The following is a 12,948-nucleotide window of genomic DNA, read 5'->3' on the forward strand; positions in this document are numbered from 1 at the left end:
CTAGCTCCAAAAGAGTTGACTGTAACTGTTGGGTGCCAGCACACCTGTTGGTGAAGTGTAGATGCACTGAAGTAGCTCAAGATGCTTTCCTTGAGAGGGCGCTGTAGACAGATTTCCATATAGACATCCCATTACAGCACTACAAGTTCTAAACTTCCCCTTGCAGCCCTGAGGCCCTGTGAAAACAAACCAGAGAGCTCCCTCCCAGCAGGACAGGTGGAATTCGAAGGCTCCAGCACTGGATCTATTTATGGCCACTGTATAATTAGGTATGGGTCAAAGTATACAGCGGTTACTGTTCAGAGCCCTGGGCAAGCTTCACCCAGACCTGTGGCCAGTGTTCCTGCTCATTCACGTGCTCTGCTAATGGGAGTTGCTGAGGGCTATGAAGGTGGAGAAAACTGGGCACAAAGGTGAGAGTTGTCTTGTGAGTTAGCATGATGTTAGAGACTGTAGAATAACATGCTATTTTGAGGAACTTGTGACTGGCTGAGAGGGTTTTAGGCTGTTCTTAGAAGTTACTTGAAAATGACTTGTCTGTTTTCAGTCCCCCAGTGCAGTATTTAAGGTTCCTTGTTAAGCTATTATTTTGAATGAATGTATTTAACTGCAGTTCAGGGTTAGGTTTCCAATAGCCCTGCAGCTGGACAATGTGAGGCCAGTTTGCTAAGCACTGAAGATCAGTGCAGGGATGCTCACTGATTTTGCTGCTGTAAGTGCTACACCAGTGACCCGAATATAGTAGGTCAGCGTCTCTCTCTGGCCACCAGCTCTACACATGCATGCTCCGATTTACCGAGGGTCTTAGCTGGGGCTCAGGACAGCCTCCGGTGACGTGAATGGGAGGTGGTGAATGCTACGTCATCTAGCACGGGCTTAGTTTGGCAGAGTTACTACAAACCACTACTCTAGCCTGAGGAATCCCACTTGTAATGGGGTCTCTCTCCTGGCAGAATCCTGACATAACAGGGTTAAAAAGAAACCTTCTGCAAGTATGTTATGGTTAAGGTGACCAGATGTCCCGATTTTATAGGGACAGTCTCGATTTTTGGGTCTTTCTTATATAGGAGCCTATTACCCCCCACCCCATGTCCTGATTTTTCACACTTGCTGTCTGGTCACTGGTCAGCCTAGATGAAAATCCCATCAGGCGTGTTCTGAAACACCTGCAGGTGTTCAGCGCCCCCAAGTGGCTAGTCAGGAGTAACAACTTCGTGTTCTGAAGCTTACTACTGAATTATGTTACTGCCACATCCTGGTATGTAAATTCATTACAAGAGCCTAACAAGGACACGAGTTACTTTTCCAGCTGCTGCCATGCCTTGGTTTCCAGCGCCAACAAATCCGGCTCTTGCTTCTTCCTCTGTGGCCTTCAGAGGAGTCGTGTAGGAAGGCAAGCATTGCATACTAAGCTCTGCTCTTCTCCTTGGGATCCCTTCTCAAATAAATAAATATATTACATATACTGCACGGAAAGAGGCTTCAGGCAGAGACTGGAACAGCAGCACCAGAACCTGCTATTAGTTGAGGGAGTTATGTAGTCTCACACTTGTTTTTGCCAGTGTGTCCTTTCAGTTTGAATTGTCTCATTCTCTGGTTTCTGAGCATCCACTGTGCAAGATATGTACAGGAGTTTCCCTGTCTGTCTACTTGGAGATCGAGGTGTTCTTATGTATGTCTGATTATGCATATCATTTAATTTCTCTGTTGCGGTTTTGGGCTGTACCTCCTTTTCTCACTGGTTTGCTGAATGTGTGCTCTAGCTCTGACCCAGCTTGTTCTCTTGTATCCAAGGTGAGAATGTTAATTTTCTCACTTACAGCTTTGGTTTTGCTCTCTGGTCTTCCAAACCTTTGCTCCAGTACCCAAATCACACCAGTCAATCTCTGGTGGTGGTGTTTGTTAGCTGTGGTGGGGTGAGGAGGGTATTCCTCCATTCCAAACGCTTTTTCTAGTCTTCCCCTTTTTTCATTTGCTGACCTCTGTTGGCAAATCATGTGCCCTGGCCCATCGTTCTGGTAAACCCATTGCATCAGGAGCTGGTTCCTGTCGAAGATGTTGGAGTTGTGTGTTTGCTCAGTGAGGTGGGGAGCGCTGGAGATGCCAGTTTCACACTGACATGCAACCTTACCCACCTGCATGGCAGGATTTCCTTGGCAGAGACTAGCTGCCATCAGCGTCCAGTGGAGAAGCAGGTAAAATCTGGCAGCTTTATGAGTCTGGCATTAGCAAGTAAACAGTCAGCCCCTGGAAATCTTAGCCTCATGGAGGCAGGCTGTTTTACTCTGTCATTCACTCGCTGTGAGCCCACCAAGGGAAAGGTGCACTGTGCTGTGATGAAATGTCCCTTGGTGCTCTATAAATCGAGAGGCTGAAGATCACGTGAAAATAAAAATGTGAACCTGGGGACATGTTGTGCTTTCTTCCTATGTATTTGTCTAAGGTGCTTCCTATTCCATTGGACTAGAGGTTTATAGCCTTAGAAAGTATCTATTATATATGGTCTCTGTGTTGGCTAAATGGGCAAACACGTTGGCTCCTTTAGATCTACTTAAGGGTCTCATTTAGGAAACACTAACAGGTGTGACGAGGCATGAATTGTAATGTGTTACTGAAGTCTCCTGGCAGCAGGGAAGTGCAGTGTGAATGCATATAATGAAGTGTAAGTCTTACTGCAATTGTGAAATGTTGTTTTTGTTGGTCTATGTATAATAATTAACACTGCCTTACCAAAGCTCTTTGCAAACTGCTATATACAGTAATCACTTCATGCACCGCTAAACTGCAGGAGATGTGTAACACCTCCCATCATGTTTGGAATAGGAACCGAAAGCACTTCTTTCAGCTGGGATGACAGAGTGTAGGGGCAAGATATACTTACTCACGTTGGAATTTGGGATGGGAGAGCTGCTCTGTCTTCTAAAACATGCCAGGGAATGTTTAGGCACCAGGTCACTGAGCCTGAATCTCCGTTGCCACATCCCATGTGCAGGCGTTTACACGAGTGCAGAGTGGATGCAAAATGCTGCCAAAGCTGAATCTCTGCTTTTTCCACGGGTGATAATGACCATGCAAGGGGTCAGATCTTCAAAAGAGCCTGCATTTAGCACCTCTATTTGGATACACATGGTCAGATTTTTCAAAAGAGCTCAGTGCTCAACAACTGAGCTTGAAAATCTGGCTACCAATTTGGGGGCATAAATGGGTGCTGAGAAAGCCCTTCTGAAAAGTGGGGCCAAGGTGCAGGGCACTAGAGAATCAGACCTATTTTCTTTTCCTTCTCATCTGAGAGCACCAGGCCAGCTGCTGTACCTTGCCATAGTTCTGCTGAAGTCCGCTGATTTACACTAGCTGGAAATCAGACCCTGTGGTGCTGATGCAGTTGGAGGCCAGTAAGTGGGGCAGTAGGATAGCAACTGCTCTTGGTGGAAACAAAAGAACAGATTACTTTTGTATTAAAAAATAAATAGGAACTTTCTGATCCCAAGCAGTTCTCTAAGGCAGACAGGACATTATTTCAAAACACAGGTTTCCAACAAAAATATCTGGACAGTCAATTTCTCCTTCACGCTTCTGCCAAGATTTTATTGTGGACCATTGCATACCTTTAAGGGGCCTGTTATCATGTACCCACATTTCATGGCATTGCTTAAATTTTGATGTTTAACATTTCTGAGTTTGAGGAGCAAAACCACGATGCTCCCCTGCAGTTATAAATACAGAGAAAGGAGAGAGACCTTGCCAGTCACACAAAGCAGTGGTAGGCAAACAGCTGTATCAATCCATCTTTCTAAACATGGCCAAGCTTATTTCTGATGGGAGCAGACTGCAGAGGGAGGCAATTCCATTGCAGGTAAAACCGCTGGCTGATATCTCCAGTATCTAAAGGTGTGGTTCTAATCCCTGTTACATGACGTTTCTGTGAGCAGTATGCCGGTTCTCCTTCTTGTGTCCTTCCACCACAATCCTAGGGTTTTCCCAGTGTTGGGCACATGAAACGTCCTGGTCTGTAGCCCTAGTGAGACCTCCCATGGTGTACGGTTCCTCCAGGAGCTAGCAGACCAACAGATGTTCCAAGGTCCACAGTCACAAGTGTGAGAGTTGTTGGAATAATCCCACTGCCGGATATTGGCTTTTGGCCTGCTAACTCTTGTTCAGCAGCAATTTAAACATCTCCAGGTCAACTAATGCTCCTCCGCACCTGCGGGAAGGTAAAGTCCATGTGCATTTTGATGTCCTTGGTGAGTATTTTGAGCGGTGGGCATCACATTTCCAGCCATGCACCTGTCTGTGGTGTTTTTTTTTTTTTTTTTGAGCAGTTTCATTGCAACTAGGAAGCTTTTTTCAGGTGGCAAACTGCCATGGTGTGGCCATGTTGTCTGGCATCTTCAACTCGTCCTAATCATTCCATTTTGCTAGTGACCACTCTGCTAATGTCTGGTGGAGCAATTCCAGCAAGCCCCTACAGGCTGCTCACCCGTCAACTGCAGACATGACTTTCAGCTTTGATGTTTCTTCAGTTGTACTTTTGTCCTTTCCTTCTTTTTTTTTTAGACATTCTAGGATGGACCGGCAGCTGTCCATTCAGCACACGAACCAGCTGCTTTGTGTGAACCGACCTTTCCCCCACCAGCCATGCATATTCAGCCATTGAATAGCAAAGTGCAAGGAGGGTGACTCTTAGTGTTACTGGATTGGTTCCCCATTTTGAATTTTCCAGCTTCCGGAATATGTTGCTTGGTACGCAGGTGCTTCAGCCTTAATGAAGGCCTTCTATGCTGTGGCTCACCCTCCTGCTGCTGCTTGCCCAGGGCCGTCCTTACCCATACACAAAGCACGCAGCTGCGTAGGGCACCAGGAAATTTGGGGTACCAAGTTTCCTGGTGCCCTGCGCAGCTGCGTGCTGCTCCAGCCCCTGCTCTGGCTCTTCCCCAGGCCCCCACCCCCCCCCCCGCCCCAGCCCCCCCCCCCCCACTCCCCTGAAGATTGCAGCCAGGCACGACCCGGCCCCAGCCTGCTCCGTTTCCCTGGCTCCCAGCCGCGCCACCGGCGAGTGCTGGGGGGCGGGTTGTTATGCAGACAAAACTACACAGGATCGTTTCAGGGGACAACACATTTATTATAACACAATTTGATTTATGACCAATAACTAATATCTAATACCTATGTGTACACACACACACACACACACACACACACACACACACACACACACACACACACAATGTTCTGCAGCTGCTGTATAGTTACCAGTCCTGAATGTAGCTTGAGTTCGTGGCTTGGGTTCGTAGCTTGTGGCGGCTAACTGGCCAGGAAAGCCAGGCACAAGGAAGGGCTGGGTCTCTGTGGGGCATGCACCGATGCCCTTCCATGTTGGCAGCAGAATGTTACCCTCCAAAGTCTTCCCTTTCACCCATCCTTTTTGTAGGCTTCAGTTTGAATCCAGAGTCTATAGGTCTCGCTGTGTCACTCTGCCTCTGGGTCTGGTGTGACTGATCACCCATCAATTTCAGACCTGACTTTCAGCTTTGATGTTTCTTCAGTTGTACTTTTGTCCTTTTCTTTTTAGGGTGGACTCTTCTTGCTTTGTCAGGGCTGTTGTCTGCATCTTCAGCCGTTAGTGTTTACACTTATTTCATCAGGACAGGCTGGGGCTGGAGGTTGAGTCCATCATCCATCCATCCCTCATCCCCACATCTAAACTACACTAATCAGATTACAGCCAGGTTTTGCAAAATGAAGGTTGCAGCAGGGTTTACAAAGTGAAGTGAGCATTTTAAAATGGAGTTTGGGACAAGTTAAAATGGAGTTTGAGTTATACCATGGACACGTGTAAGGAACGACAAACAGGGAGCAGAAGTTCCAATGTTGAAGCCATGCAAGTTTCAGCGATTTAAGCAGCAATTGGGTTGAAAGTGAAATTCAATTAGCCAGTTATTGGGATAACCGGTTTTATGAATGAATGTTCCTGATCACTTTCCTCTCCTCTAAGTGCTTCAGAATATAACTTCATAAGCAAAGTTTTATGAATGAAACAACAGTCAGCATGGATTCACCAAGGGCAAGTTATGCCTGACTAATCTAATTGCCTTCTATGACAAGATAACTGGCTCTGTGGATGAAGGGAAAGCAGTGGACGTGTTATTCCTTGACTTTAGCAAAGCTTTTGACACGGTCTCCCACAGTATTCTTGCCAGCAAGTTAAAGAAGTATGGGCTGGATGAATGGACTATAAGGTGGACAGAAAGCTGGCTAGATTGTCGGGCTCAACAGGTAGTGATCAATGGCTCCATGTCCAGTTGGCAGCCGGTATCAAGCGGAGTGCCCTAAGGGTCGATCCTGAGGCCAGTTTTGTTCAATATCTTCATAAATGATCTGGAGGATGGTGTGGATTGCACCCTCAGCAAGTTTGCAGATGACACTAAACTGGGAGGAGTGGTAGATACGCTGGAGGGTAGGGATAGGATACACAGGGACCTAGACGGATTGGGCCAAAAGAAATCCGATGAGGTTCAACAAGGACAAGTGCAGAGTCCTGCACTTAGGACGGAAGAATCCAATGCACCGCTACAGACTAGGGACCGAATGGCTAGGCAGCAGTTCTGCAGAAAAGGACCTAGGGGTTACAGTGGACGAGAAGTTGGATATGAGTCAACAGTGTGCCCTTGTTGCCAAGAAGGCCAATGGCATTTTGGGATGTATAAGTAGGGGCATTGCCAGCAGATCGAGGGACGTGATCGTTCCCCTCTATTCGACATTGGTGAGGCCTCATCTGGAGTACTGCGTCCAGTTTTGGGCCCCACACTACAAGAAGGATGTGGAAAAATTGGAAAGAGTCCAGCGGAGGGCAACAAAAATGATTAGGGGACTGGAACACATGACTTATGAGGAGAGGCTGAGGGAACTGGGGATGTTTAGTCTTCAGAAGAGAAGAATGAGGGGGGATTTAATAGCTGCTTTCAACTACCCGAAAGGGGGTTCCAAAGAGGATGGATCTATACTGTTCTCTATGGTAGCAGATGACAGAACAAGGAGTAATGGTCTCAAGTTGCAGTGGGGGAGATTTAGGTTGGATATTAGGAAAAACTTCTTCACTAGGAGGGTGGTGAAACACTGGAATGCGTTACCTAGGGAGGTGGTGGAATCTCCTTCCCTAGAAGTTTTTAAGGTCAGGCTTGACAAAGTCCTGGCTGGGATGATTTAGTCGGGGATCGGTCCTGCTTTGAGCAGGAGGTTGGACTAGATGACCTCCTGAGGTCCCTTCCAACCCTGATATTCTATGATTCTATGATATTAATAAAGTAAACAATTTCATTGATCAATTCTACAGGTTCTCCTCCTTCCCCAAGCCTGGGAGCCAGGGGAGCAGAGCAGCCCCCAGGCCTCAGCGGGTAGGAGGGCCCCAAGCCTCCGTGGGCAGGAGGGAGGCTGGCCACTTCCTGTGGGAAGTGGAGTGAAGCAGGCTGGGGCCGGATCACTCCACTTCCCGCAGGAAGTAGCCAGCCCCTCCCCCCCCCCCAAGGGAGGCCTGGGGCTCCACACAGCCTCCCTGCGGGGGGGCTGCATAGGGCACCAAAATAGCTAGGGACGGCCCTGTGCTTGCCAGCCATTGGTCTGTGTGTAAGCTAGCCTTCCCTAGAGGACAAGCTGCTCCCAAATGCCATCTTTCCATTTGGAGAAGCCCTTGGAGTTGCAGCCTGGAATTCTCGTAACTGAATGGGGGGCAGGCACTGTGACTGCCAGAAGCAGCGGAGAGGCCAGAGAGGCTCCACATGCTGCCCCCACCTGGAGCAACACCCCTGCAGCTCCCATTGCCCGCAGTTCGGCCAATGGGAGCTATGGGGGCAGCGCCTGCGGGCACCAGGCAGAGCTGTCTGACCCCTCCACCTAGGGGCTGGGCATGCAGGCCACTTCCGGGAGCAGCGTGGAGCCATGGCAGGCAGGGAGCCTGCCTTAGCCCCATGGCACCGCCAACCGGGAGTCGCCTGAGGTTAGTGCCCCCCCCCCGGCCAGAGCCCACACCCTGAATCCCCTCCCCCAGGTGGTAACCCACTCCCGCACCCTAACTCCTTCCCAGACCCTGCATCCAGCACATCCACCCACACCCCAACCCCCTGCCCCAGCCCTGAGCCAACTCCCAGAGCATGCACCCTAACCCCATAACCCAGCACTGAGCTCCCTCCTGCACCCACACCTCCTCCTGGAGCCTGCACCTCACACCCCAACCCCTTGCTCCAGCCCTGAGCCCCCTCCTGCACTCTAAACCCCTCATCCTTGGCCCAGTCCCAGAGCCCTCGCCCCCTCCCACACCGCAACCACTTGCCCCAGCCCAGTGAAAGTGAGTGAGGGTGCGGGAGAGCGAGCAATGGAGGGGGTGGGGCCTCAGGGCAGGGGCGGGACAAGGGTGTTCGGTTTTGTGCAATGAGAAAGTTGGCAACCCTAGGCTACAGAGAGATTCTGGGGCTCTCTTTGCCCCAATTAATATTTAATTATTCAATTAAAGGGAACAACATCAATAGGAGAGCTGGAGGGAGTTTTCCTTCTCAGACTGTCTTGTCGGACATTCAGCGGAGAGGTGGCAGAGCCCTTCTCCTCACCAGAGAGTAAGTCCAGGCCTCCATCACTGTTCATTCCCTTCTCCCTCATACTATGACTTTGGGATGGCAGGGGGCCAAGTGACCCTTCTAACGGCCACTGGATTCACATAGGGCTTGCTGAGCCCTGAGGGAAGCTTTGGCACAGACTGCTGGCAGGTCGGGGCCCATACACCTCTGGAGACCAAAATGCAAGCAGACTGGGAAGAAAGGAAAAGCACTGACACTCGCTCCACCTGGCAAAACCCTTCTGAACAGCTACCGGCACTGCCCAGGACATCCCGGACAAGCTCCAGCCAAACCCATTGTTTGAGTGTTCACAAAACTTTAAAGAGAAATTGAAGGGTGTTTCTAAACAGCCATTTCTGGGCTGGGGAGCAGATGAGAACACGTGGAGCTAAATTCTCATAGACTCAGACATTAAGGTCAGAAGGGACCATTATGATCATCTAGTCTGACCTCCCGCACAATGCAGGCCACAGAATCTCACCCACCCACTCCTGCGAAAAACCTCTCACCTATGTCTGAGCTATTGAAGTCCTTAAATCATGGTTTAAAGACTTCAAGGTGCAGAGAATCCTCCAGCAAGTGACCCATGTCCCATGCTGCAGAGGAAGGCAAAAAAACCCCCAGGGCCTCTTCCAATCTGCCCTGGAGGAAAATTCCTTCCCGACCCCAAATATGGCAATCAGCTGAACCCTGAGCATGTGGGCAAGATTCACCAGCCAGATACCCAGGGAAGAATTCTCTGTAGTAACTCAGATCCCACCCCATCTAACATCCCATCACGGGCCATTGGGCCTATTTACCATGAATAGTTAAAGATCAATTAATTCCCAAAATTATCCCATCATACTATCTTCTCCATAAACTTATTGAGCTTAATCTTGAAGCCAGATAGGTTTTTTGCCCCCACTGCTTCCCTTGGAAGGCTCTTCCAAAACTTCACTCCTCTGATGGTTAGAAACCTTCATCTAATTTCAAGTCTAAACTTCCCAATGACCAGTTTATATCCATTTGTTCTTGTGTCCACATTGGTACTGAGCTTAAATAATTCCTCTCCCTCTCCGGTATTTATCCCTCTGATATATTTATAGAAAGCAATCATATCTCCCCTCAGCCTTCTTTTAGTTAGGCTAAACAAACTAAGCTCCTTGAGTCTCCTTTCATAAGACAGGTTTTCCGTTCCTCGGATCATCCTAGTAGCCCTTCTCTGTACCTGTTCCAGTTTGAATTCATCCTTCGTAAACATGGGAGACCAGAACTGCACACAGTATTCCAGGTGAGGTCTCACCAGTGCCTTGTATAATGGTACTAACACCTCCTTATCTCTACTGGAAGTACCTCACCTGATGCATCCCAAGACCGCATTAGCTTTTTTCACAGCCATATCACATTGGTGGCTCATAGTCATCCTGTGGTCAAATACTCCTCCAAGGTCCTTCTCCTCCTCCGTTACTTCCAATTGATGCGTCTCCAGCTTATAACTAAAATTCTTGTTATTAATCCCTAAATGCATGATCTTGCACTTTTCACTATTAAATTTCATCCTATTGCTATTACTCCAGTTTACAAGGTCATCCAGATCCTCCTGTATGATATCCCGGTCTCTCTCTAAATTGGCAATACCTCCCAGCTTTGTATCATCCGCAAACTTTATTAGCACACTCCCACTTTTTGTGCCGAGGTCAGTAATAAAAAGATTAAATAAGATTGGTCTCAAAACCGATCCCTGAGGAACTCCACTGGTAACCTCCTTCCAGCCTGACAGTTCACCTTTCAGTAGGACCCGCTGTAGTCTCCCTGTTAACCATTTCCTTATCCACCTTTCAATTTTCATATTGATCCCCATCTTATCCAATTTAACTAAGAATCCCCATGTGGCACGGTATCAAACGCCTTACTGAAATCTAGGTAAATTAGATCCACTGCATTTCCTTTGTCTAAAAAAATCTGTTACTTTCTCAAAGAAGGAGATCAGGTTGGTTTGGCACGATCTACCTTTTGTAAAACCATGTTGTATTTTGTCCCATTGACCATTGACCTCAATGTCCTTAACTACTTTCTCCTTCAAAATTTTTTCCAAGACCTTGCATACTACAGATGTCAAACTAACAGGCCTGTAGTTACCCGGATCACTTTTCTTCCCCTTTCTTAAAAATAGGAACTATGTTAGCAATTCTCCAGTCATACGGTACAACTCCTGAGTTTACAGATTCATTAAAAATTCTTGCTAATGGGCTTGCAATTTCATGCGCCAGTTCCTTTAATATTCTTGGATGAAGATTATCTGGGCCCCCCGATTTAGTCCCATTAAGCTGTTTGAGTTTCACTTCTACCTCAGATATGGTAACGTCTACCTCCATATCCTCATTCCCATTTGTCATACTACCATTATCCCTAAGATCCTCTTTAGTCTTATTAAAGACTGAGGCAAAGTATTTGTTTAGATATTGGGCCATGCCTAGATTATCCTTAACCTCCACTCCATCCTCAGTGCTGAGCGGTCCCGCTTCTTCTTTCTTTGTTTTCTTCTTATTTATATGGCTATAGAACCTTTTACTATTGGTTTTAATTCGCTTTGCAAGGTCCAACTCTACTTGACTTTTAGCCTGTCTCACTTTATCCCTACATGTTCTGACCACAATAAGGTAGCTTTCCTTGCTGATCCCTCCCATCTTCCACTCCCTGTAGGCTTTCTGCTTTTTCTTAATCACCTCTCTGAGATGCTTGGTCTACAACTCCTGCCTGTGAATTTTTTCCCCTTTCTTGGGATGCAGGCTTCCGGTAGCTTCTGCAGCTTTGACTTAAAGTAATTCCAGGCCTCCTCTGCCTTCAGATCTATAAGTTCTTCAGTCCAATCCACTTCCCTAACTAATGTCCTTAATTTTTGAAAATCAGCCCTTTGAAATCAGAAACCCTAGTCACAGATCTGGTTTTGATTATCCTTTCATTCGGTTTGAACTGAATTAGCTCATGATCGCTCGAACCAAGGTTGTCCCCAACCATTTCTTCTATGAGGTCCTCACTACTCACCAAAACCAAATCTCAAATGGCATCCCCTCTTGTCGGTTCAGCAACTACTTGGTGAGGGAATCCATCAGCTATCGCAGCCAGGAAAATCTGAGCCCTATTATTATTATTAGCACTCGTCCTCCAGTCTATATCTGGGAAGTTAAAGTCTCCCATGATCACACAATTCCCACTAGTATTTACTTAATTAAAAACATTAAAGAGGTTTTGGGGGGAGGGATAGCTCAGTGGTTTGAGCATTGGCCTGCTAAACCCAAGGTTGTGAGTTCAATCCTTGAGGGGGCCATTTAGGGATCTGGGGCAAAAATTGGGGATTGGTCCTGCTTTGAGCAGGGGGTTGGACTAGATCTCCTGAGGTCTCTTCCAACTCTGATATTCAGTGATTCTATCCATATCCACATCCGATCCCGGCAGTCTATAGCACACCCCAAGCACTATCCCAGGGGAGACTCTAGTAGTTTTCTTACCCAATGTGGTTTTTGCCCAGACAGACTCTGCCTTATCCATTCCATCGCTTCTTATTTCTTTACATTCTACCTCATCATTGATAGACAATGCTACTCCACCACCTTTGCCTTTATTTCAGTCTTTCCTAAACAGCACATACCCTTCAATACCCGTAGTCCAGTCATGACGACTATTCCACCATGTTTCTGTTTTCCCTATAATATCTGGTTTCACTTCCTGCCCCAGTAGCTCTAGTTCCTCCATTTTGTTACCTAGGCTCCTCGCATTGATGTACAAACATCTTAAATTTTGCTGTTTGGCCTCGCTCACATTCTGTACCCTATTAGGCACGGTCATTCTGCAGCCAGTATGACCTATTAGACTGGTATCCACACTGCCCTTCCTCCTTATGTCCATTCTCCTACCCACGGCTGTATCCCCTCTTACTTTGTCTTCTTCCCTCTCAATGCTAAAATCCAGCGTGGAGATTACCTGGACATCTCCCAACCATCTCCCCCAAATTCCTAGTTTAAAGCTCTCCTAATCAGTTGTGCCAGCCTCCATCCTAGAAGTCTATTTCCTTCCCTACTCAGGTGAAGTCCATCCCGAGAGAACAGTCCTCTGTCCATGAATATCTCTCAGTGGCCATACATCCCAAAGCCCTCCTTATAGCACCACTGCCTAAGCCATCTGTTGAGCATCATAATCTTGTCACACCTTTGTTGCCCTTCTCTAGGAACAGGCAGAATCCTACTGAAGATCACCTGAGCCTCGATTTCCTTAAGTGTCTTCCCCAGCCCGGCATAGTTTCCCTTGATACGTTCCAGCGAGAATCTATTGGTATCATATTCCCACATGAAGGACGATCAGTGGA

The sequence above is a fragment of the Natator depressus genome, chromosome 26 (assembly GCF_965152275.1).
Source record: "Natator depressus isolate rNatDep1 chromosome 26, rNatDep2.hap1, whole genome shotgun sequence".
NCBI classification, from domain to species: Eukaryota; Metazoa; Chordata; order Testudines; family Cheloniidae; genus Natator; species Natator depressus.